The 27,612-nt window shown below is 44.6% G+C and overlaps 1 protein-coding gene across 2 annotated transcripts in view; it reads left to right on the top strand.

The window, feature by feature from the left end:
* The window catches only part of LOC135369966 (protein O-mannosyl-transferase TMTC2-like), a 236,376-nt gene that overhangs the window by 31,704 nt on the left and 177,060 nt on the right, over positions 1-27,612 (top strand). The window contains exon 1 of one of the 2 annotated variants that reach the window (XM_064603581.1): positions 3,247-3,507. The exons of the other annotated variant lie outside the window; for it this stretch is intronic. The gene's annotated coding sequence lies outside the window, so the exon portion shown is untranslated. Of the gene's footprint in view, positions 1-3,246; positions 3,508-27,612 lie in introns of those variants that run through there. 2 annotated transcript variants of the gene reach the window in all.

Raw genomic sequence — 27,612 nt, 5'->3', positions numbered from 1 at the left:
GCGAAAGTTATTTTTTATTGCGGTACATTAGACACCTCTTTAACAGTTCACAATCAGAGCAATTCTTTGGTCCCTGTGGACAATACGCGGCAGTGAATTAAATTACAGGATTTAGCCCCAAAATCTCTGGAGAGTCTTTTTTTCTTTTTGTCTGTGTGTGTCTGTCTGTCTGTGTGTCCGGGACGCCTCGCTCCAAGATATAAATGATAAATGTAAAACAATTATATGCATTGATGTGAATCGTAATTTCAAGTGAACATCTGTATCTTACGGGCAATCGAGTAATAGATACATACGGAACTGTGACGCTCATGTCAGAGCGTCGCACGTTCAAGACACCATATAGAGACCACATAGCTCGAGAAACCACCCAGTTATCCCAAGAAGAAGAAGAAGAAGAAGAAGAAGAAGAAGAAGAAGAAGAAGAAGCAGTAGAAGTAGAAGAAGAAGAAGAAGAAATTGGCACCGCGAATACCAAAAATCATCGAGTTATGACGTCACGACAATCATCTTAGCCACTGAGGGGGTCTACGGGAGAGGTCACGTGCTTATGAGAAGTTGAGAACCAATAGGAACTGCCGAAGCTCTGGTTCCTGTGACGTCAGAGCTCGGCGCCGAAGTTTTGTTGAAGGGCTTGTATCACGATACCGATGTGTCACGTAAGATAATAGTTCTTTTTTCCTCAACAATCTGTCGCGCGGAACAATGCTTGCATGACGTATTGAGCAGTAAATGTGAAAGTGTCACGCCACCCTGAAGAGACATATTAGTACGATAATGTTAATAAGACTAATAATGACGAAACCTAAAACTCGTAGTATTTACCTGGGAGGGGATACAAACCTATGCGTCACATCACCCAACCACCGAGCGCAGATAGCCACTGCCAGATCCAGCCACTGAGCCAGATAACACTTGTAATGAATTACAACAAATCAGTATATACCTTGATTACTTCTCTCCCGCATTAAGACAATACATTGTTCGCCGGATAGAGACAACCGTGTATATACCGCCCTCCAAATACTGTTAGCCGTGGCCGTCCGACGAGCTTCATACATTCTCGAGCCCAGGGTACTTTCGCGTAAGCCTCGCTGTGGCTTCGAGCTGCGTATACCGTAATGCTGGGGCAGATTTCATCCAAAGACCCTGCTAATGATCCTGAGGGCCGCAGTAACCGGAGAGCTTAAATAGAGGCTCTTTTCCAGAGCCAGGTAGCTCGTCAACTCTCCAAGTAAACACGGCTTAATTGCGTATATATACTATTCTACGTCTTCATCCGGCCCCTCCTCTATTCATACGGTTTAGATGTTCGGAGGCTGTAACGCTATATACGAAATGAGTTGTACTCGTGAATACCTGTTCTGTGAATGACTGCGTCCCCTGGTGGTAATGTAATTGCTGCTGTATAGCTGCCGCGTTTCGGTGATACGTTTATATGTGACGTGCTATACGAACATGCTGTTGTGGAATTAGGGTCATCACGTCAATTTGCGACGCGCTCGAAAGGACTTTGTCTGCGATTGCAGACTGCAGACAAAGGGCTGCTATAATTGCGCGTTAATAAATGTAATCGATGCTTAACGTAAATAATGCACAGTAAACCGTCTGGATCCTCGGCCGTTGGACTTGAGGAAGTTGCTTGGGGTCGGTTGAGCTATGTCGACGTGCGGCTGGAGCACTTGAAGCTGGAGAACTTTGAGCACGAGGCGGCTGAAATTTCTTTTATCGTGGCACCGTGGCTACTTCTACATCGTGATATTTGCTTTTCCTGCCATACCGTAACAGTTAATTTATACGATAACCATACCATATATAACAGTTACCATATATTTGTATCATACCATAAAAGTCATACCATAACAGCTCATTTTGTTTTCGTACCATATACGTGTACAATGATACTTATACTGTCATGTAAAAATTATTTAGAGCGGCCGGTTCCTCCGATGCAAGATCCAATATCCTCATGTTTTTCTTCGCCCATCTAACCTAATCAATATTCTTCATAAGTGTGCGTATATATACTAATAAATCCCCTTCACTTTCATGTGCGCAGCCGCATCTAGCGTATTTTCAAGAAATAGGGGATTTCGATCCTAGGTAAGATTGAAAAATGGCAGCCCTCGAAAACGCCAGACAGACGGACGGGGTTTGAACCGCGCACCTCTCGATGGCCGGTCGCGTGTCCAATTACGCTAAGCTGCGCGTGGCTCAAATCCCGCTGCTGTCTGGCCCCACGCAGCACAACATCTTGGCCCAATATCGGCTGAACATTGGCAATACCTGCCCAATATTGGTCCAGTCTTTGACCAATATTGCCGATATGTAGCCAATATCGGGTCAATATATTTTGCTGCTTGGGGCTTTCTTGACGGCTGCCATTTTTCAATTGTTCGTGTTCTTGGGCACCTTGAGGCGTGTGTTGTGCTCGTATGTTGTGTGTTTCAGACTTAGAACCGTGACTTTCCACCAAGTAGTGACAGAACTCCAAATAGTCCGGTTTTGGACAACTAAATTTCGAATAGTTTTACGTTGTCGAGAGTGGTTGTGGTGTAAAAAAAGAGAGAGATTAGCATGTCATACTTTGTCACCTGTACGGAAGAATGGCGGTTAAGGGCTATCAATCATTGATATATTGATCACTTAAAAATATTCGGAAGAAACTGATAATATACACGCTAATTATTCGTGACAGTTATTAGCAACAATGAACAAAATAAGACGTCTTGGGACCGCAGGAGCTAAATTGCACGAAGCAGGGTGTAGAGATGCCTGGTTCCAACAGTCGCAGACGAGCCAGCTATGCTTACTGCTGAATTTCTTATCACAACCTAAGATTAACCTCTTGAGAACGAGATGTTGGGAGTACTACAGAACGCTATCCGAGTGGCCAGAATACCTCGGAAACTCATCCATAAATTACGGATCAGCAAACAGCAACTATATTGATCAGTAACATTCAACACGCCAAAATACCAGCACACCACTCAGAATGGAAGCCAACCGTTGCGATTTCCTGTGCGTGCTTCCGAAACTAACCGCAAGTTCCATTTCCCACCGCCAGCCGGCGACACGACCACGAGCCCCGTCTCCGCCTCCGCCTCTCCTCCGAACCTGCTCTCTCCCACCCTGCTCTTCTTTAGGCCTAACGTTACCTCACCTCTCCGCCCTGCTTCCTTCCCTCCGGTCCATCCCAGGAAAAAACGACCGCCCCGAAAGAGTTTGCTCTCCAGTTTTGAATCGGTGCGGCGCCAGGCAACACTGTGCTGCCCGTCGTCTGCTAACGCAGCATCGTCTGTTTTCTCCTCGTCTGCCAAGTTTTTCGCCGTGCAGGCGGAATTTGCGTGTGTGTTTTTCGGCTGTGAAAAAGTGTGTTGTGCTTCTGCACGTGAAAGTGCTGTGGTGGAATTGATTAATACTGGAATGATTAGCTAGGATACGCCTGAAGGCACGTGACTGGCCCCAGCTGATGTGCGCTAGCATCCGAGCTGCTTTTTGAGTCAGGTGAGGTTTGTTTCCATCCCTTGTCCTGTGCCTCTGAACGCGTGCCGCAAACTGCCTTGTGACGATTCCACCAGTTCATGTGTGTGTTTTCTCGCAACTGTCTTCCTTACCACTTTGTAACGATTTGAAGAAAGTTTCCGTCGACTTAAAAACTCCTTTATTTTGCACAATCCCAACAGAAAAAGACCAAACGCATGTCCATCAGTGTCATGCAAGGCGGAGTCAAAGAATAAGAAGTGCGGGATTGCTTTTCTGGCAGGTGCTCGATATCAGCAAGATGACACTGCAGATACGGCACGACTCGTGATAAGGAGTGCATCTTATCGCTTCCTGTGCCTTTTATGGGCGTCTCTGAGGCTTTGACAGGCCTCGATAGCTTAGTCGGCTGTCATACAATCGGCAGTCGGGTCGCGAACGACACAGCGTTGCCATGTATTTGACAAATTGTTACGTCTACCAAAGGGATCTTGTAATGTGATTACCTAATTGCACATTGGTTTCGTCATGCAGTTGCGAATAGGCGTGATGCATAACACAACGGATGGCCGTTGGACAGTTGTAATGGATGACTGTTATAACTGTCCTCAGCAGTCGATAGTGTCCGATGCGAACTCAATGCAATAAGTGCTGCCCATTTATTTCCTTTTGCTTTATTCGAAAAATAGAGTATTCTTCCAGTTTATTCTGTATTATTCCTTATTTATTATTTTTACGAACAAACGCGTAACATGTGTACCTTGCTGTTACGCATCTTTCATATACCTATTGATAGTTTTTTTAGAAGAGCTGACATCACGTTGTTCTCATTACAGAACCATTCACATTAGTGATTTATGATGAGTTAAGTTCTTATTATAACTTATAATAATTTACTAAACTAAACTTTCACCAAAAAAGCCTCGCTATTCTTACTTCTCTATATCTTGCTATCTATCTTGCTGTATATCTTGCTTTGACGTCTGTTTTTCTCGCATTGTTGTAACTTAATTCATCTGTTAGTGACTGACAAATCGAATTGTCCACTGTTTTCCTGCGATAATAAATATACACGGGGTTACGTAAATGCCCGTCTTTCTATACAGAACAGCATGTGCTAGAAATATCATCAATACGTAAATAAGTATAGGTAAACATATTCTCTCCGTATAGCTGTCGAGCTCCGGCTTGTTTACCTCCGAATATACACCGCATATGAATATATATTTCGTTCTTTAGGCTTCTTGTTTAGCTTCTTGTTGTATAAACATTTTTTTTAAAGATTCTACTCCTCTTCCACATCCATGCTGTACGTGCCTCATTTGACATTTGTTTATTGTTATACTTCGCAAGATATTACAGTTACAAAACATATACCGAAAGAGGTACCACATAGTTAAAGCTATACTTTGGAGAGCACGTGTTACTAATCGAGAGCAGATTTTGAGTAATTCCGGGCTAAATAAAATACGTGCCAGAGCGAAACATAGCACACAAACGAAAATACACTATAGTTGTATTATACTATAGTACGAAAGCGTTATCGATCATAAATCAATTATAACAAAATGCAAATAAATCATTTTTGAAAGAGGGAAAAGATAACATGTTTCAGAAGTCTATATACTGGCAATGCATTTCAAATCCTGGATGAATGAATGATTTGCGAGCGAACTTGAGCAAACTCATTAATACAATTGTGCGAAAGATGCAAAAAAACTGTTGTGCTGTCTGAGGTTTTCCCTGGGTTTTCCAGCAGACTTTCCACACGAATGTCTGCACAGTTCCCCCCTGAAGTCGGCCCAGGACGCATACTAACCCCCTGTCCCCCACTCCTTCCTGCAGTCCTCTCTCCATCTGTACGCCGCTCATAGCTCCAGTTGCATCGCGGCGCTAACGCGTAATAAATATTAAAAAAAGAAATTATGAAAAGACGTGGCACACGAAATACCATTCTCTCGTCCGCAGTTTCCTTGGATTGCATTGGATTGGATTGGAAAAGAAAGAAAAATATGGAGAGGTTAGTCCCGACCCAGTCAGAACTGGCTACTCCAAAACGCGTTTGTGGGTAAACAAAAAGAAAGAAAGAGGTCAGCTACGAAAAATAGGACAAACAAACAAACAACCAAGCCTTGGGTGAACACGCAAGTGTATTCATTCTATGGCGTATTATAGCTATAGCACGTAGCGTATAGAATATTGCATTCTATAAGCTACGCCGCGATTCGAGCGTTCCGATGACCGCCCTATAACAGAATACGACATTCAAAAGCCACATGAAGCACGCAAGAGTGCGCTCAGATCGAAATGTTTGTATAAACAGCATGAGAAATGATCTACGCCGTTATCAATCATCGCCCAATGGGACCTCGGGACGTTTGGTATTGCAGTCCACAATTTCTGTAACTTTGATTGAAAGCGGTGGTCGACCAAGCGTACTACGTGCCAAACAGTGCACAACCAATGGAATCGTTTTCCTGTGGCTGTGACGGACGTCATGTATCGCGCACGTATATCTTTTTTATTTTTTATTTTTTTCCTGTACGAGTGTGAACCATTATTGCATTCCAACACACCCACTTTGAGATAAAACTCCTGACAAAAAATCTTCGTATTTGTATCGCAATGTGAACCCGCGAAATATCATCATCATCATCATCGCTGGTTTCCGCGCTGTCTGTGCGAAGACGTGAGAACGGTTTATTTCCTTCTGTATTTTTTGTTTGTTTTTTCGCGTGACGTATTTACCTAATACCTCACCCCGACTGGAAGGTACATCGTATGGACCCAAGCAGCGCAGCATGTTGGCCCAATGTTGGCACAAGATTGGGCCAATATTGGGCCAGTATTGCCAATATTGGTCCAATATTGGGCCAACATGATGTGCTGCTTGGGGAGACGGTAAAATTTCCACGAAGTTTGAAGGTATATACAGAGAGACACATAGAGAACACGATGTACACACACCCTCTGCCGTTATTTCTATACTCACCACCACCAGGGTCCGCTGGCCGCAATGGCGTTCAACTTAACTCTGATGCGAGCTGTACATCGTAACCGTCTCGTAACATTTCGAAAGCCCCGGAGTGCACAGTGAGCCAACGAGCAGGACGCAATGGACGAACCATTATTTGCACGGACATGTTAAGTGTCGGATGTTCTGGTCGGTGCTTCATTGCAGCTGACTATATATAGATACACTCTTTCCAGACATAGTCTTCCCTCATTACGTCAGTCTCGTACGCGGTCGAGCGTTAAGATGCATTAAGACGTCGTAGATAAGTGATTCAGTGCGCACTGACTTCCACTGGTAGCTGATGTGATGCCTTAATAAGGTACTGCGCAACGGCCATACAATTAATACAGCGTCTGTCTCTGCAACTCTTGTCATCTTCAAGCATATAGTGTCCGCGTCCGTGGGATGCGGCTTTTATGTGACGTCTTGCGCAGTATACTGTCGTTACGAGGTCTGAACGTAGGAGCTATACATTAACAGTTAGGACAACCGCAATGCGTAAACCTCGCAATCATCCAAATTGCAATGATTTCCGAGGACGAGATTTCCAGTGCCCCTGGTGGGCGTTTGACCAACGCATCTCTGTTTGCCGGTGAAGTTGCCTTGGTATGTTGGTGAGAGCGCCTTAGAGATGCACTCTTAAAAATCAACTTCACCTCATAGCACGCTCCTAGCCAACCATAATCTCAAATGATATCGTTATTTGCCCTGGTTCGTTGAAAACGGGAGGCGTACGCCTTTTTTGTGACAATTATGAACCGCATAAGTGTCGCAAAAAAGGCGTACGCCTCCCGTTTTTAACAAATCAGGGAAGATAACGATATCATTCGAGATAGTGGTTGGCTAGGAGCTTGCTATGAGGTGAAGTTCATTTTTAAGAGTGTGGCTGTAAATATTTGGACGTTATATACTATTTCCGAAAATTTGAAATGACATAAACATGTTGATAAAATTATTAATAATGCCAGTAAAACTCTTGGTTTCATACAACGTAATTTAATTTTAAGTTTAAGGGAGCCCCCCCCCCCCCCAGATATATTTAGGAAATCGTTTTTCAGTCGCATGTCCGACCAACGTTAGAATATTCGTGTTGCGGTGTGGGACCCTTCTGACGTTGGAAAATTAGAGAGGATACAAAACCAAGAAGCAAGATTTGTTACAAACAATTATTTGCCTGACTATAAAAAGGCGCGCAATGCACCAGGCACCTTTAAAACTTCTCCGAGATATTTATTTTGATTTATCTCACATTACATTACTGGCACAATTTATTAGCATTAACATTTCCCCGTTAGCGCCTAATTTTATTTCTGACCGCCCTCCTTTTTATTTCTGGCCTAAAGGCGCTCTAAATTCCCATGAGCCCTTGCGTGCTACAGGTGGCGCTTGCTTTTCTAAAAAGGGTCTGAAGGTCTGAAGGCAGTTGGCAATGCAAGGTCTGAAGTTGAAAAAGGTCTGAATATCTTACGCTTATCCCATCCTACAGTTAGCAATACGAGGTCCGTGGTAAGTTCCCATGAGACCTCGCGTGCCACAGGTCCCAATGAAGGCATCTGAGGGATGTTTGGCATTGGCAGGGACTGCCTGCCTAGCACTATAGTTGATCCTGCTCTTTGGTTTTAGGGCGAGAGCAGTACTATTTTTGAAGCGTGATGTGGGCAAGTTTTCGCTTGTCCCGTCCTACAGTTGGCAATACAAGGTCCGTGGGACTGGCTGCCTAGCACTAATTATCTGATATCGTTTATGGCGGCCAAGAAGCAGCACGAAGCTGCTTGACTAGGTCACTAGCTACCCTTCTACCACTCATCACGTTACTACAAGAGAAAGGAAAGAACACTGTACGCGTACAAAATGTACAGTAACAAAATAAATTGAAATTGATGATCAATCGACATCAACGCTTAAGTTCAGGGCGACTAATTGGCAAAGAGTACATAAATTGGTCTGACGCTTAGAACTAGTAACTAAATTCTCACAGCATAGCATTATGGTGATTACTTACGAATTAGGAGCATAAACCTTGTACAAATAATGTTCTTAACGAAGACAATGATAAGTGGACATCATCCTTTTGCGTTTTCATCATCTCAGCATCGGATTGAACTTTCTGTATTAAGTGTACTGGGGTAGCCAGTTTGACTTCGTCGAAACTCACATCCCCATTTTTTTCTTTATTCACATCACATCACATCACATCATTCACATTCACCTCTTCAGCGGCAAGCTTATTCATTATGTGATGATTGATCCTGCTCTTCGATTTTAGGGCGAGAGCAGTGCTATTTTTGAAATGTGATTTGGGTAAGCTTTCGTTTGTCCCATCCTACAGTTGGCAATACGAAGGCCTGACCCCTACCTCTAGGCCACGGTACCTATAGAAACTTTCTGTCTGACCAAATTATCGGCGTGTGGATTCGAACCCGCGACCTTGGAATCGGTGTAGAAAGGTCACTGAACCACCGAGGCCGTTTTCTGTCCTGTTCACCCGCGTATTATTATCGTAGACACCGACATATCTTGCTGTTTCTATATCGTACCGACGAAAGCTGTTACTATATAACAAAGTTGCGGCTAAACGGTATTCTCGGCAACATAAAGAAATAACCCGCAACACACTGGTAATTATATTATGCGCTCTAAGAGCATGCGATTAGCTCGAGCCAATGTTATGGAACGCTATTTGCGCCTGCAATATGTGCTCGCCTTCAACGAGTCAGTTTATAAAAGCCCGTTGCGTAACCTTTACTGCATTAACGCACGCCATGCTTATAGAACCGGTGATCGAAGCCTCGTCTTAAATAATAATAATAATTTCCTTCACGCCACGTGATAACTACACTCTATAAAAACAGAAATTCACCGCATACCACGCTTTGCGCCAACCATTGCCACGGATGATATCGCTTCTGATTCGAAGAGAAAGGGGGCGTACGCCTTTTTGTGGCAATTTGGATATATGAAAGTTGCCACAAAAAGGCGTACGCCCACTTCTCTCTTCGAATCAGAAGCGATATCATTCGTGGCAATGGTTGGCGCAAAGCGTGCTATGCGGTGAAGTCCCGTTTTTAGAGTGTACACTATTAAAAATGAACTTCACCGCATAGCACGCTCCTAGCCAACCATTATCTCGAATGATATCGTTATCTGCCCTGATTTGTTGAAAACAGGGGGCGTACGCCTTTTCTGTGACAATTATGAACAGCATAAGTGTCACAGAAATGGCGTACGCCCCCCGTTTTCAACAAATCAGGGCAGATAACGATATCATTCGAGATAATGGTTGGCTAGGAGCGTGCTATGCGGTGAAGTTCATTTTTAAGAGTGTATGATTGTGAGCGACGAGGGTTTTAAGCCTGCCATATTTCTCAGTTGCAAGATCGATTGATTTGTTTCTTTATTTCACTGTTACCGCAGTAGATGTGTGCTTACTTTTGTTGTTGTTGTTGTTACACAAGAGTCACGCTCCCTGTCTGTATAGGAGCAACCTCCCAGCTGCTTATTCGGAGAAAACTAGCGCGACATCAACGCGTACAAAGCTCCACCAACGCCACCTATATAGGTAGAGAAAACCTGATCCCTTAAATGACGTCATTAAGAACCACGCCAATCACGATCATGCTTTCAGCGGTCGTACCTATGAAGCTAAGATAATCGGTTGGCACTTTTCTAGCAGTTCATTCATCATCATCACACTATACGATGGGCCTTACTCACAGCACATCATTCGACATCAGTATCATAACGTAACAGTATCATAACGCCATCTACACAACACACTACCCACCTACTCCAGCATCGAACGTCATCATCATCGCCCATATCACACCATTGCCCATCGTTCGTCATCGAAGTCATTATCACACCACCTCACATACCATCACTCATTCTCCGTGATGTGATGGTGCATGATGTTCCACGATGGACATGTGAGTCACGTAAGCCATGATAGTCATATGGTTGTTTAAATTTGATCCATTTGAGGGGATATTTTATTTTTAACCAGGGTTCCATAAAAATGGCTCGTAAATTAATTTCGCGTAATTCAGAGTTACCCGACTTTCGCGATATGTGCACATACAGCTCTTACACCGTCCCGACTGCGGTTCGTAAGCTCCAGGCCCTCTCCCCCACATCACCCTTCCCCACGTGTTTTCATTGCTCACACAAAACGGGATAATATTACAATACAATAATGACTAAACAACAACAGCATACACCAAGCACGCTTACGAATAACAGCTTTAATTTATGTGAAACAGTCTTTGCACGCGTGTAAGCGAGACTCGAACAAAGTAACAAAAAGTAAAACGAAGTAATTTAAAACGTAACGCAAAACGTAAACCTAGAGTAAAACACATGAAATAATGACGCGCTGTCCGACGGAGGAGAAATTCCTTGTTTCGGTAATCTTTTCTTTTTCTTCTTCTTTTTCTGGCGAAGAGGGCAACGCTCCTCTCCCCAAAATTAATCTCTTTAACTTTCCCGTTGTGGGCGAACTAACACGGGGATTAATAACGAATTTCGTGGAACCAGAGAGTAATTTGTTAAAAAGCATCGCCCCCCCCCCCCCACCCCTCGCTTGCTGAGTTAATTCATGCATGCATCCAGGCCAGACTGAGGGTGTCCGTCTGGCTCCCATAGATCGATAAGGGGTAATAATAGGCGGGGTATTAGTGAACCGTTTTCAAACGTCACCGTGAAGTCGTCGTACCCACTCTAAGAAAAATAAACTAAAAACAAACTAAGGAACTAATAATAAACTAAACTAACGCTCCCTTGGATTCCAATTACTCCCCATTTCAAACCTGTGACCCTCAAATATACTCCCCAGCACTGTATAAATAGTTGCTAGACTTCTCATACACTTTCGTGAATCCAGTCCTGAAACTATGGCAATGGTTTTGGCAAGGCGTCTAGTCATCAATAAAAGGACTAAGAGGGGAATAGCAGTGATGGACCCCAGATCGTATTCATCTCTTAGAATGTCCCACCAACAAGCCCAAATCATTACTCTCAAAAGGACTAAGGTTACTCCTTCCTCCCCCCCCCCCCTTTAGTGTATACCTATTGCAACCTTTTAGTAGTTGTGATTAATGTCCTCGCTACCGAGTCTGTCGGATACAAGCGGCATGCTCCTCGAAGGATGTGCGGCCTTGGCCGACTTCGCAGCAAACTATAAGTCTACATTCGCCTTAGACCTGCCTGATGACTTGACTTCCAGACGAAAACCCAGAAAAATCACTTGGGCGCCGCAGCCGCGTGCCTATCCTCTCCGTTGCGCAATTTCCCTTTCCCATATTCCCACGTGTTCGTGTCAACGTCCCGCGGTCTTGCTGAAGGCAGCGCTGCCTACCGAAACGTCGTCGACACCATCTCCCCAGTCAGTGCTAATAAACCTCATTGCCTTGTGTCTTTACCTGCAAGCTCTTTGTCTGCTGGTAACTTCTAGAGATCTACAGTGAGCCCTCGTTAATATGACCCCCGATAATCTGACATACGCGCTCTACGACCATACTCCTGGGGAACAATGCAGTGAAACCTCTGCAAATCCCCCCGTTAATATGACAATTCCGCGTTATGACCAAAATTTTCGGCAACGACCATGGTCATAATAACGAGGGTTCACTGTATATGTATGTACGTAGAGGAAAAACCTATGCGACCGCCACACCACCACCAGCAATGGGGTAGAATATCGCCTCTTGCGATGAAACTCCTCGTTCATCATCTTAAAATAAAGTTGTTGTTGTTGTTGTTGTTGTATTTACAGTGAACCCTCGTTAATATGACCCCCGATAATATGACATACCCACTTTATGACCGTTTTTCTTGGGAACCGTTCCACCGCCATGTATAAATCCATCTCGTCAATATGGCAATCCGCTTATCCGACTATGATTGAGATTTTTGTCACAAGTAGGGTTAAACGCAGGTATTGTATTCTCGTTATTATGACCACGTCACGTGACCCGCAAAGTAGCCCCAGGGAGAGGCTCTACACACATCCCTCAGGCAGAGGGATGACACGTGTTGGAGTAGGGCGCCAAGGTTTAGGGTGACGCCTGACGTTGTTGACCTCGGAATTACTCGTAGCTCTTTTCGGACTGCCAAACCACTGCGGTGCTTAAAACAGCAGTGACCAGTGACAACAGTGCTGCTGTTGTGCACCTAAGAATGGCCGGAACAAAGCGGTCTCTGAGGTTAGCGAATTGTGCCTTTCTCGTTAGTATGACAATTCGCTTTATGACCGGTGGTGGTCATATTAACGAGGATTCACTGTATATGAAGCTATATGACCGCACGTAAAGTATGTGTCTATTTCCGATCGGAGATTTTGTCTCCACTGTCACTAATCTCAAGTGACGTAGGCCTCCCGTTGGGAACGGTAAATCCATTCCTTGACTCCGCCCACTTTATCTAGCATTCGCTCGTTATGGCGTCGTGCTAAGGACATGGAGGACGTGTGTTCGAATCCCACAACCCTCCTGCGCTGTCTGAGGTTTTCTCCGAGATTTCCGGCAGTTTTTTTTTCCGGCGGATGTCTGCTCCGTTTCCCTCGAAGCCGGCACAAGACGTACGCTGTGCTAATCAGGGTTGCGGAACGGGGCCACCAATTCCATCCCGAGGAATGGAGATTTGTGATAATTCAATTCCTTTCAATTCCTCGGAATAAAAAGGTATGGCCAAATTCCCACTCCTGCAATGGGCTTGGCAACCCCATTCCGTTCCGTTAATCCCATCAATTCCATTCCATACCATTCCATTCCAATTCCACTCCTGTGACAAAACTGCCGTCTTCCATTCCCATTCCATTCCTAGGACAGTTTCCGCCATTCCATTTCAGTTCCATTCCGAGCTGTGATAAATCTGGAATAATTCCAACTCCGGAGTTGGCAACTCCGCAACCATGGTGCTAACCCTCCCTCACGTGATATCCTCTTTCCATCAGTCCACGTCCGTGCACCGCTCATAGCCGCAGTCGCTTCGCGGTGCTGACGGCGGAAATAAACCCTTCGCGCCCGCACTTCACTGCAATTATCGTGTCGGCAAGCAATTCTAGCGCAGAGCTACGCGTGACAACGCACGTATTGCTTAACCCCAATTCGGCCTCACTTCAGCGTAGTACTCCCGAGGCGTTATTTGCGTGTTCGACGTCAATCCAGAGCTGCGTGAGGGGAAAGCTCGATGTGAACGACACACCGGCGCGGGAGGATATAGTTGCGGCGGCTCGCTGCAGATGGAGCCACTGTTCGCGCCTACGTGCCTCTTCGTCCGACATCTCGGGCAGGAGCTGCGCTCTTGGCGTGGAGGCGGGGCTCGCTAGATTCTATTAATGCTAAAGACTAGAGATGCAGAATTTTCGGAAGTTTTGGATCGCTCGAAAAAAAAAACGGGTTTCTTTCGGGGGGTTTTCCGAAAAATTGGAAAAAATGGAAACAAACGCGGTTACGGCTGAGTCGAAGCATTGCCGACCCAAGACACACCATACAATGATGTAGAAGCTTTAGTAGTGTTCACCCACTAGGTATAAATGCAGAGCAGAGCATCCCATGAGACTGCTGTCCACTCAGCGATAGGTAATTCGAACAACCCGTCCACTCCGACCACAACTCCGACAACCGACATTATGTGAACGCGATGGCGATCGCTTGGAGCAGCCAGACGGAGCTCTGAGTTGGTGGTGGTTGGCGGATTAGAGGCTCCTAAGGCATTGTTGGCGGGTTGGAACGCATCGAAGGCGCGAAAATTTATGTTTTTGAATTTTGTTGCCTGAAAATTTTGAGGAATTTTTCCGGAAAAAACCGAAAAAACTGTTTTTTCCCAAAATTTCCGGTTTTTTTTTCCCCGGGCTTCGCATCTCTAGCTAAGACCTTCGAGGTAAAATGGGGTGGACCCCGATATTCCCTGTTGCGAAATCCCCGATCTGGAAATTCCCGTTCTCGAAACAAGGAAAATCATGGAGAATGCTCGATTGCTTCGTACGATTGTATATGCCGTTTTTAAAAAGAACACGGTATCACCGTTTAACCACCCATGTTCACGGGTTTTCTGTCCAAGTCGTTTTAGCGGCCGTTAGGCTTAGTGGGGCTGACACGACGGAACACCACGTTGGTTAGTTTATATCATAGGTTAGTCCAACGGTTTGCATTTTTCTGTCGAGGTTAGTCTAAGATCGCTGTTTGCAGTTTCCCGCGCGTGACTGTGCATTTTGTAGTCAAATAACGTTTATCACCAGTAGTTTATTTATGTATTTATTTTTACTGCGTGTTAGCGCCGCGAAGCAACTGTGGCCACGAGCGGCGTACAGACTGATTAAAATGTTAGTTAGTTAGTAAATTAGTAAAAATACAGTAGAGTCAGTATCTTTCATCACAATTTCCGTCACAACTGCGCTCGTAGTTAGACAATTAAAATTGAAAATTACGGGCAACACTGCGTCGAAGTGGTCACCAACTGCGCATTGCTCGTGAATACGGCGGCAAAACTACATTGCATGCAGACAACACTAGGTCTAAAACTACAGAAGTTGGCTACGTGTCGGCTACGTAGCCATCTGGAGCAGCAAGTCAGTCGAGAACATAGATTGTCGTTGCTTGACGAATTCGGGATAATTAGTCACCAGACATCGCCCCGAGCCGTTTTACCTCAATTTTGCTAGCAAATTAAAAATATTAGAGGCACCGTAAAAAGCAATATTTTTTAATTGGCTAGTAAAATTGAGGCAAAACGGCTTGGGGCGACGTCTGGTGGGAAATAATCCCCAATTTGCCGAACAACAGTGATCGATGTTCCCGACTGGCTTGCTGCTCATGACGACTTCGTAGCCAACACGTAGCCGACGTCTTTTGTTTTAGACACAGTGTTATGCGCATGCAATGTAGTTTTGCCGCCGTACTTGACGGGCATTGCGTAGTTTCGTGGCGACTTCGAAACCGTGTTGCCAGTAATTTTACATTTTAATTTTCTAAAAACTATGAGCGCAATGGGGATGAAAATTATGACGTAAGCCTACTGAGGCCTCAGGCTATCGAATAGATGACTTTTCTTAGATTGCACCTCTACTGCCTTATAGTCCCATTTGTAACTCGTTGTGTTTGGTTTACGAGCAACGAGCTGTTAAAGTATACGCCGTCAACATAAACTGCCCGTCTGCTTCCTTACGGTGCCTTTAATTCCTAATCCTAAGCCACGCATCGCATTATATACAGAGTGATTCATCGCAGTACATGCGACATAAACAAATCGAGCAATCAATGAAAGTACTCGGTCAAAGTGGCATCCGTCTTCTCTTTCGAGTGCAGCCTCCGTAACATGTTGATCTCGTATATTTTGTACCATAGTCAACTTCGTAGAGTAAACAAACCCAGTGTGATGAGATGTGATCCTATCTCTTAATGGCTGCGAAGGGACGGTCCCCAGCGTGATGAATCGTCTTTCGTGATTGATTTGAAGAGAGCGCCTCTTACATGATGCAGCCAAATGGCGCATTAACCGAAGGACTTCGCGTTGTGTAGACTGCTACGTGGTTTGTTATAGGATTACGGTGTTCGTTCTTGTTTCTCATAAGCGGCTGGGTGTGTGCTACGGTGTGCGAACGCGTAGTGGATGGATGGAGTGGGTTTGTGTCGCCACCACGATGCAATTGTGGCTGCGTATATACAGACGTAGACAAATGGGGAGAGGGCAGCAGGAAAGAGTGCAAGAGAAGGGGGTCAAGTATGCCTCGTGGGCCGACTTCGGGGGAACTCTGCCGATATTTTCCTCTGGTCAGTATGCAGAAAAAATGCAGGGAAAACTTTCTGCGGCACAGCGGCTGCTAGAATTCAAAAAATAATAAGGAGTGAATGAAATCAAACCAGAAAATAGCTTTTAATTTGTGTGTCACGCGGATTTTACGTAATCACACCAAATACTTCGCTACTGGCACATAATGAAGACCGCATATTGAATAGGCATCCCGCCCACATACCCACTCTAAGAAAACAAAAACAGTAAATAAGAGCAAATGGAGCGTAATTATGACTTTTACACTCTTTCAATACACTTTTTTAGCCCATCTTTCCTCTAATCACGCCGTCCATGCTCTTCCGATAGTATATATATAAAGAAAATTTATTACATTAACTTGATGATATGTACAGTGTAAGCAGTAAATAACAGTGGTATATACAGTGAAGCCGGTTAATAACATACAACGAATGACAGTGGTATATACAGAGAAACCAGTATAGATAGCATAGAATGAATAACAGCCTCATTTTTTTCTTTCAATCATCATCATCATCATCATCATCATCAATAACAGCAGTATATACAAAGTAACCCGTTAATAAGATACAATGAACAAACTGTGGTAGATAAAAAGAGACAGTGAAGAACAGTGCATACAATGAACCAGTGAAGAACATTACATTACATTACATGCATTACATTACATTACATCCAATGAACCACTGAAACTATGAGGAAGAAAACCTATACAGTGCTAAACTAGTGAAGAGAGAGGACTACGATAGTACTCTGTAGATAGTACTGATAGTAGTTCTGTACTCTGCTAAGACGACGGTGACGTTGCCATATACACCGCTGAATACGCAGTTTCGCGTTCGTTAACTACCTGTGCTCTAAAATCGCGGCTTGTGAGTGATCGCTAGAGCATGTCCGTGTTAGTGAGCCATCCTTTGTTAGTATGAGTCTCAAGGTCTGTACGCCCGTCCATATAATCCTTCTGTGTGTATACGTCCAGGGCGACGTCATGCACAGGGCCTTAACGTTAAAGGGCCACTCCTCATCAGTAAACAAAAAGCGGCAACAAAGTAACGTAAGTGAAGGATAGTAACATAATTTTACCCCGCATCCACGCAGAGTAATTTTTACTCCCTTGTAGGGTTAACTTACACCCCTGTGCGACAGTGTAACACGCTTTCGAAAAAAAAACAAAAAAACGAGTGAACATTACGCTAAAAAAGAGTGATCTCAGTGACAAAGATTTTACACTGCATAAGAGTTGGGTATATACAGTCAAGCTCCTTTACAACGAAACTCAGGGGACAGCAAAAAAAATTTGCAGTACAGGTATTTTCGTTAAAAAGGATGTCCATTATTGGACCTATAGGGCTCCAGCGGGACCGCAAAACAATTTGCTGTATTGGTATTTTCGTTAAAAAGGTGTTCGCTATAGAGGAGTTTGACTGTACTCTGTTTTTTCTTGGAGTGTACCAGACTATACGGCATTGCAAGCAGTGTCCTCTTTTGCCGACTGACAGAGTGATGACAGCGCACTCTGTTACGTCCTCAGAGCGGCTCCATTCGCTTGAGAAACGAGATCCCGCCCTGTTGACAAATCGGCGCATCCCGTTACGGCAACAGCGCGCCTCTACCGGTCATATCATGCATCAAACGGTCGCGTTGGTCTTCTCCAAGAAAGGTCGCACCTTTTTGGTGGCCACGTAGTGTATCACTCTTTAGAATACTGTTGATTATGAAGTAGTTGATTGCTTTACGTCTTATTAGAAAAGAGGGCCACAGTTATCCCTGTTCCCTTTATCATGCCGTGGCAATGATGAGGACGGTGCCCTGAAGAAGTCGCTGAGTGTCGTCCTGAGGCATTTTCCTACACACATAAGGCAAAGCACGGCAGGCGATTACAGTGACACAACCTCTTTAAAATGTCACTGGAACTTGTAATTTGACAGTCACGGGCATACTTGGGTATAGTAATGTCATTACCGTAATGAAATTACAGTAATGAATTACTTTCTCGGATAATTTGTAATGTAATGCGTAACTTTTGACGTTGTGTAATTTGTAATGTAATTTAATTACATTTTATCAGTAATTTTAATGACATTACTCGTTACTTTATACAACAGAATCGAGCCTGTGTTGGCACTTGTCAGAAAGAGAGTTTGCGACTGGCGAGTTCCACATCCTCAACACAGTTACGATTAAGCTCACAGTAATGACTTTGTAATGTCATTATTTTTTGTAGTAATTGTAATGTAATTTCATTACATTTCAACTGCAGTAATGAGTAATGTAATTTAATTAAATTCTAGCTGGAGTAATGAGTAATGTAATTGAATTACATTTAATTTTAAATTTAAGAAGTAATTTACCCAGGTATGGTCACGGGTAGCCTTTTCCTTGCAGCCAGCTCGTATGTGTCCGGAACGAATGTATCTAGATTGGATTAAAGTGAACTTATAAACTGAACGAAGTAACTAAAGGATTGGACAACGGTAGTGATTTGTAGGTAGTCAATAAGGTATCCCCTCATCTGTCGTTGTATTAATCAATACTGTGTAACAAATGGCTACACATGATTCAAATCAACGGATTTTTGGTGATTGTAACGCGAAGTTCGACGCTACTCACAATCAATAAATAGTACAGCGCGGCAATGAGTTACGAGAGCAACAGCAAACAGCAGGACGACAAATAAATTGTCGGTCCTTCCATAGGCAGCACCGGAGAGCCAATGGAACGACAGCAACTTATCGTGTTTCTCGCAAATTCTTTATATTTATTCCTCGTGAGCTCTCATATCTCTCTCACACACTCCAATTTCCTTGCGGACCAGCAGTACATTACGTTTATGGATTACTTTTGATTGATTGCTTCCTCCGCGCCACGTGCGAAAATTATGTCGGAGCCTCCTCGTTCTTTGAACGCCGCACCGAATTACTTTGGACAAGTCACAAACTGATACGACACTTCGAGGCCTCTCGGAAGCAGTAGTCTTTGTTGACGTCGCTATGGTTACCAGTCACAATCCGTCAAACAGGTTATGGCTCTTTTTTTTTTCCCCTCTCGTCTGGTGACAGGACTAGGCTTCTCCTTCTACCTTGCGTCGATGGAGATTCCACACGAGGATGTTCGAATAAAATGTCTTTTAGACGTCCCATTATGTCTAGAACTATTCTGAGAAAGTTTCTTCGTTCTCAGGAAAGCCAGTCTCCTGTTTATGTTACGTGATACGTTCCAGGACAGGTTCCAGGACAGTTCCAGGACACGTACCACTAATTCTGGTGACACTGGACATATTTGCTGAACAAGCAGTTTACAGCCTACTTTTCATGCGTGTTAATTATTCTTAACGCCTTTGACCGACGAGCACAGGTAGTAAAGCACAACGTTCGGCTAATTTGTGATACTCATACTGGTCGTGTGCTAGGACACAGAAATAGGAGAGGCTGTGTCCTGTCTTTGTGGTGCGGTAGCGCACGAGCAGTACGTGCACAGAAATTGTTTCCGAAAATTTGTTCCTCCACAATGGTGCTGTTATTGTTCACTTATAGTTCACTGTTCTCACCGCGCGGCAATGAACTGTGTACAACAGACGTGTACATATGAAGAGGGGACAGCAGAAAAGAAGGGACTTAGTACGGACATGGTGGGAGAACGCAACAGGGGGACAAGGACGACAAACACGCACAGATTTATTTGGACGAAAGTCCAGGACATTCAGGAAAGTCCTGGGCTGTCCGTGTTTGTCGTCCTTGCCCCTTGTTGCGTTCTGCCACCACGTCCAGTCCCAACCAACATGCTCTACACCTTCTTGGACTTGGACGTTGACTTGGACGACTTGGACGTTCGCCTGCACGGACGTTGAGAGAATCCGTCAGAGCCGTCCCTGGTAGCTTTACCAGTGCTCTGCGAACGAGTAACGTTGAGAACGGTAGCCTGTGCCCGAAGCTCATGCACTGAAGATTTCCTTCAGCTTTCCTGCGAGCGATCTGCGGATCAAATTCAGGGGGCAAACGCTGGAGATTACGAAATGCAATCAAAAGGATCACGTCCAAGACCCCCGAGAACTAACGTTTTGTAGACGTGTATTCTCATTCCTTCAGAGCCATTCTGCAGCGACTCCAACGATCTTAAAAAGAACGCATTCTCCGCGTGTCCCGCTCAGACAAGGCGCGCTTGATAAGAGTCAAAGCACGACGCCACAACGGTGGAAGCACTCGATGATTGGTTGGCCCTCATTAGGAGGAGGGACATTAAAAGGGGGGCCCCCGCGAGAGCCCCCGGGGCCATCCGCCATTGGGTGCCCGTGAAGGTCAAGCCGGTTCGAAGCGTTTCATTTTTCTCCCTCGAAAAAAAAGGAGAAAAAAGAAATACACGAAAAGACAACTTTCCCTCTCTCTCACACACACACAGAGCTTCCTACGAATAATTGCCGGACGAAGTTTTGTTTCTCTTAACCTGCTGCGTTTTGCGCTTAAAACGTTTCTGGACAAACGGCTAATGAGGGTGTCTTAAGTTACCGTCTTTACGTGCAGCGTCTCGTTACGACTTTCTTTTTGTGTATTTTTTTCATCGTGATAATTCGTAGCGACACTCGTCTAGAAGTTTTTTTTGGGGCAGAGGGGTTGATGGACGTCGTCTTGGTACCTATCCACATATCGCTCCATGGATGATAGATAGCGTGCCAGAGGAACGCAGCGCATTCTGGACAGGTGCTGGCCTGACGTCATTGCAATCGTCATCATACACACGTGACCGTACCTGACCATACGTAGAGTAAAAAGCAGCGTGTAACTTACATCAGCAAAATACGTTCATCTAACGATTCTATATGACATGGAAATGTCGGCCGGCGCCGAGATGGAACATAAACAATGTCACGTGACCTGAGGATGACCTTTCCCGTGACGTGGGGGTCAGGACAAGATGGCGGTTTCGCCACAAGCGACCGCTTGAGGGTGGTTGCAAAATCTGAACTTTGTGCCACCCCTGTGTAGCCAGCGTCGTACAACGTGTTGAGCTGTGTAGAAGCTGGAAGTGGTCAGGCAGGCCAAAGTAGCTTTCCGGTTTTTGTGCATTGCATACACAGCTTTCGACATATTTGTACGTATTTTTCTCTTCAGATATAGTGACGTACTCGTAAATATGGTGACGCATAAACGTTGTACATGAGTTGACGCAGTGTCATATAGCTCTGTCGAAGGCTTCCCGGCACAGCGCTGTAAAACCTGATTTCTTCGTGCTACGTAAATACAGCACGATTTGGCATAATTAAGTTCGCTTACTCGGAGTCTCATCTGGAGGGCAGGATATAGGGAGAGGTATATCCATATAAGGAAAGTATACTTGTCTACTTCTGCCAGCTGCTGCTGACTATTGTGTGAAACACATGAGATGTTACGTTTTCCATTCCATTTGCACGAGCCAGAGTGTATGTCAGGGAATATATTTCCCTCTATTGATGCCTTGACGCGTTCCATGACAAAAATAATCGACGAAGGGGCCAGCCTACAGCGAAGCACACGCCATCCTGCATGTAACGCCCCTCGCTGAAGACGACGTGTCTGTGGAACTCCATACCATTGGTACTTAAGTTGCTGACGTCATCAGTATGAGGATACCTTATCAAATGATCTACAGAGGCGCGCGTGTCTTGTACTAACCAATCAACCGGTTGACAGCACTGTTCCACCGGCTTCGCTAGAATGTGCCCTATACAGTCAACGACAACTGTGTATAGACTTAGGAAGGCGGACTCCCCTAACTGGTCGCGTGTGTATATGCATGACTGTTGAGGATACAGAACACATTGTTGCTGTATTGCCGACGGTATCACCAGCGTTGACAATCCACTGAGTCCACGGCCTGCTAACTGACATGTCCAAGGTCATGCAGCTTTATTACCGTTTCTGTGCAGTTTTTCTTTTTTTTTTCTTTTTTGTACTGACATAAAATTGGTAGACCTGTGCCAGACGGGCATGACACTGCCATTACCGTCTAATGCCATTAGGGTCCTCACGAATGGCATTATCCATGACGGTCGTGTGCAACACGTCAGTTTGTGGTGACATTAAACGGCGTGATGTCGATGCCGCCTCTTTTGCGTCGTCATGCGTCCTTTTGATTTTGTCAGCGAAAATTTCAAACATCTGCAGGTTTTCCCTTCATCAAAGAAGAATTGTGTAACTTCAGATTTGTCATGCACGATACAAAGTCATTTATATGCAAGAATAAAACTCTTACCCGCGCAAACAACGGAAGCGAGAGTACGCATTTCATCGGCGAATTAGTTGTGGCGATCTCATTAAGCGGAAACTGCCCTTCAAACAAACCTCCTTGAATATCTCCGTGTGGCACCGCTCAAATGGCATTAAGGCTTAAGGCTTTAAGCACTTAATGTCATTTTTCGTGTCCGTGTAGCAGGGATACTAGTGTGACCATGAACGTGATTTTTTTGGGGTCCTCTCGTCCGCCGCTTCTTTTCTTTGATGTTTTTTTTTCTAACTTGTCATTGCGGGAACTGGAGTAGTCGGCCCTCTTCACGCTCTCCAGCAACCAATCAATCAACCAGCAACCAACCAATCAACCATCAAACCACAGAACGTTCAAGTCCGTTGGTCCGACACTTGACTCGTAGTTCCAGAGTAACGTCGCAAGCGCACTCTTCACGATATGACTCTTTTTTCTGTTTTTTATCTTCTTTTTCCAACATATAAACTGCCAAGAAAATTAATGACTCCGGGTACTAGGTGCTCGCGGAGGGTGTAATTGTCGCAGTGCCATTCATCTCGCCTCCTCGGGACAATGCATCATTTTTCACCACTTTTTTCCCCCCCTCCAGTGACGAATGTCAAACGAAGGCTGCTCTAGACGTCGTTCGCACCATGACGCACAAGGGTAGGGATTAGAAAAAGCTCTATATGCGGGTGATTGTATAAAGGGGCCTATTATTGGCGCAGTCATTAGCTCGCTTTTTTGCATGTGTGATTGAGGACAGGTAATTATTCGTTCCGTGTTTATCTGTCAATTCGTTTTGCAGACGTCCAGACATTTTGCTGATGTCTTTTTTTTTTTCTTTTTTTCTCTATCTTGTGTGTGTGATTCCTGAAACCATATCATTCTTCCGAACCTGTGTATATACGACGAAAGGTAGTAATAGGCGTTTTAGAACGCATAACAATTTCTGAAGAAAAAAAAAGAAAAAAGTGGCATACATACATGTACATATGTATGTTTCATGGTATACAGGGTGTTTGCTCTAACGTGTCCACAAATTTTATTTAAAGCGAGCGATAAAAGAAATACAAGCGCTACTTTTCAGCTACTTGACTAAGAAACAGGTGCTACTAGTGAAGCTACTTTTCATTTCTTTTATCGCTCGCTTTAAATATAATTTCTGGACACGTTAGAGCAAACACGCTGTATACCTCGAAGCCCTTCCGCTCCAGTGGGGGGGGGGGGGGGGGATATAGGTTTATTGCAAAAGAAAACAGAAAAAAAACACGAAAGAGGGGAAAGGTTAGCCTGGCTCCAGCAGCCGACTTGCTATTCCCGCTTACAAAAGGAAAAGGTTCCTCCGCTGTTCCTATAGACGAATAGGGCTAGCGAGATAATATTTCGGTGTACATTGTCATACCAAAGTAAGATATCTCTGAAGCACGACCACCTTCCTTAGCACTTAAAAAAATAAAAAATAAAGAAAGCGCACCATTCAAGTCCACACCAGCTGGAGCAGGGTGACTGCTCAACACACTATAGCCACAGCACAGCTTCGTCCGGGATTTTTTTTGCGGCGATTTTTTTAAACCACAATGCTTCGCATTTCTTCTTTCAAATCCCAAAGCGTCGCGCAAAAAAGAACGAAGACAAAGAATAACTTCAGGAAAATTCCTCGAAACTTCGTGCACACATCTGACATCGCCGACTCGCAGCTCTATTTAAAAAAAAAACCGTCTCACCTTCTTAGAACAACAACAACAAGAAAAAAAAAATAGTTTTCAGCAATTGAACGTGTTCATTTCCTCTTCTCGTGCGACCTCTTCTTGCGGTTTCAGCGCAACATGTCATTTTCCTCCCAACAGCCATTGGAGACCGTCCGAGGCTTAGTATCGCATTTGTGGTACAACCGCTGCCGCCGCCGCCGCCGCCGCCGACGGTGTTTTTATTTGTTTTTATTTAATTTTTTCTTCTACGTCTACCAGCGCGTAGTATGTGAGGAAAATGGGGCCGTCTCTTCGGGCCGGTCCTTATTATGGTTATTAGGGGAGAGAACGCAACGCATATAACAGAAGTGGAAAGGTTTTTATTATGGGACACACACGCACACTTATTCTGGGGTCCGCTTGCCATCGTCCTGTTTATTGGAAAAGCGTGATTTTTCTTGGATATTTTTTTTTCTTCGCCCCAGTGTTTTTTTCTCCAAGGCGTGTGGGGAGTGCATGCGTGGTGCTTGCACCAACTGTGGTTTTTTACCGGGTCTCTCTTTCTCCTACTTTTTCTTTTTTTCTTTTTTTTTCTTCTCTCCTTGTTTTGCAAGGGCAGTGTAAAGAAGTATGCGATGTGGTCGGAGATATTAAGTATAGATTCGAGGCCGAGACGATGAATCATGGGGCGATATACTGCGGGTATTTTTCTTATTGCGTGATCTCTCTGAAGGTTTCAGTACGTTTGTATACCCCCGGTGCCTCGTCGCATGGTGTTGTACGTGCCAAAAATTAGTGCAGTATCACGGGTCGAAAAAAGTGCAGTATATTGATTGATTCGGTTTAACGCGTGAAATGTATTCTGGGCACTACCTTCTTTAACAAAGGTAATCCACAAAGTGTAACAAAGTGTAACAAAGATAAACCTATAGGACGTGACGGGTGAGGGAAGAAGAGCAGGTTGGTGGTGGTGGTGGTGATGGTGGTGATGAAAGGGCTCGCCATTGTCGGCCTGACAGAGGTGGGCAACGTCACGGCTACCGGCCTGGGGGGAATGTGCGTCCTGGGCCGACTTCTAAGGGAACTGTGCCGAGATATAGGTTGGAATGGGCGGAACGGGGAACGAAGCCAAATGAACGGACTTGGCTTACATAGAATAACCCAGAGTCACTAAATAAGCTTCGCAAATCTAATAAGTTTATTTAGTTAGTCTATAGGATAACCTAAGAGAGCGAAATTCATGCATCTGAAATGCATTAACGCAAAGCTATCGTCTGTGCACGTGTCGTCTGCAGCGCAAAGCGTCTAGCAGACGACGCTGGTGCTGGCCACGAAACAGATACTTCTGCTAACATGATTCCGGCCGATTCCTTATATATACCTTTATATATCCATTATCCCATTACATACCTTGCAATTCTAGACCACTTTCTTTCTGCGCCTCCAGGAGAAGAAATCGTTGAGGCCTTCCTTCTTTTTCACCTTATACCCTTACACTCTTCACCCAAATTGCTTTTCTAATTCCGCAGCAAAATAGCCGCTGCACTGCACGTATACTTTTATACGAGAACCTCCGACAATCTCACCTGAGTTCCCCGCCTCGACCACCTTCACTGGAGTGTCATCCGCTGGCGCGAAACCAATATAACGTACGTCATCTATACGTCGGGGTCCTCGCAGTATCGAGATATAACGTTGCCAATCTGGGATCCACAAAATGACCGCAAGAAGGGGGTCTATATTTCCTGTGTTTTTCTTCGTCACAGCCTGGGAATTTCGTGGCGTCCGTGTATGTCTCTTTGGGAGAGGGGGAAAGGATAACGAGGACCATCCAATCTGGACGGTCCATAGCCAGACAAGCGGAAAGCGCAACCTCTACGTGATGGCCCTTCTCCCCAAAAGCTCCCCTTTTGCTGAAGGGACGGGGAAAAGTCCGGCTTCTCTCTCTTTTTTTTTTGTTTTTTTTAGAGGTCTTCATCTGTTCATTCCGCCGATATTGAGCGAGCGTGTTCCTTAGGAGGGTCTTCGAGGAGGTGCTGAGGTGAAGTGTCAGGGATAAGGAGGTTATTTAATTTAAACCGTATGGGACCAGATATGTTGAAAGCATGAAAGAAGTATGCAAGCTAGGTGTGATATCCTTCACTCTTAAAAATGAACTTCACCGCATAGCACGCTCCTAGCCAACCATCATCTCGAATGATATCGTTATCTGCCCTGATTTGTTGAAAACGGGAGGCGTACGCCTTTTCTGTGACAATTATGAACAGCATAAGTGTCACAGAAAAGGCGTACACCTCCCGTTTTCAACAAATCAGGGCAGATAACGATATCATTCGAGATTATGGTTGGCTAGGAGCGTGCTATGTGGTGAAGTTCATTTTTAAGAGTGTATGAGGCAACACAGACACATACACAATATTTGAGTCGGTATGCGTTGTGTATGTGTCGTGTGTTACCCTCAGTGGGCGGACCTCGATATTCCCGGTTGCGAAATCCCCGATCTGGAAATTCCCGTTCTAGAAACAATGTGTATTGTCATCAAGCAAAAGAACTACCTCGAAGCAAGGGGAATCTCGGAGAATGCTCTATTGCTTCGTAAGATGGTATATATGCCGCGTTTTACCAACACGGTATTATTATTTAACCACCCAAATCCACGGGTTTTCAATGTCTGTCCAAGTCGTTTTAGCGAACGAAAGCCAAGTTTTAGCGGCCGTTAGGCTTAGCGGGACAGGCACAACGGTTCACCGCGTTGGCTAGTGTACTATCCGGTTAAAGTCCAAGTTTGCTGTTGGCAGTCCGCGACTGTGCATTTTATAGTCAAATAACGTTCATTTCCAGTAGTTTATTTTGCAGCGAGGCTTTCATTCACTTTATTTCGAGGTACACCTACATCAGTAAATGACACCTAGACCATAGATATGTTCATGGATATAGGTATAATGTTGTATGAGACCAGAGACCTCCGTCAAGTCACACACAAATTATATCTATTTTTACCCACTTTTTTAGTGTGCGGCTCGCGTGAACGTGTGTATCATAGTGCAATTTTTATGAACGAGTAAATCGTCTCTTTTTTTATTTATTCAATTTTATTAGTAGTATTTGCCAAACAGAGTACGCAGTGAGGGCCCCATAGAATAGCTAGAGGTGGGGCCTCCCTTTCTTACTCTTAAAAGTCCACTTCCCTCTTGTAAGGTAGCTTGTCATGATATTTGTCATTCCAGTGATAGAAAACAGCTCGTGTGTAGCCAAACCCTACACTCTAAGAAAAAAGGAGTAAAACGGGGAGTAATTGCAGCTTCTACTCCCCTAGTCTGCAATTACTCCCAATTTCAGTCCCCTAACCCAACATTTATTCCCCAGGACTGCAAATTGTCACTAAATTTCGCGAATGGTCTCCTGAATGCAACAGTCTACGTAAATATGTGCCCTTGGTCA

Source organism: Ornithodoros turicata, chromosome 10, assembly GCF_037126465.1.
Source record: "Ornithodoros turicata isolate Travis chromosome 10, ASM3712646v1, whole genome shotgun sequence".
Classification (NCBI taxonomy): domain Eukaryota; kingdom Metazoa; phylum Arthropoda; class Arachnida; order Ixodida; family Argasidae; genus Ornithodoros; species Ornithodoros turicata.
Note: the sequence above shows the minus strand (reverse complement) of the source record. Positions and strands in the feature narration are given on the sequence as shown.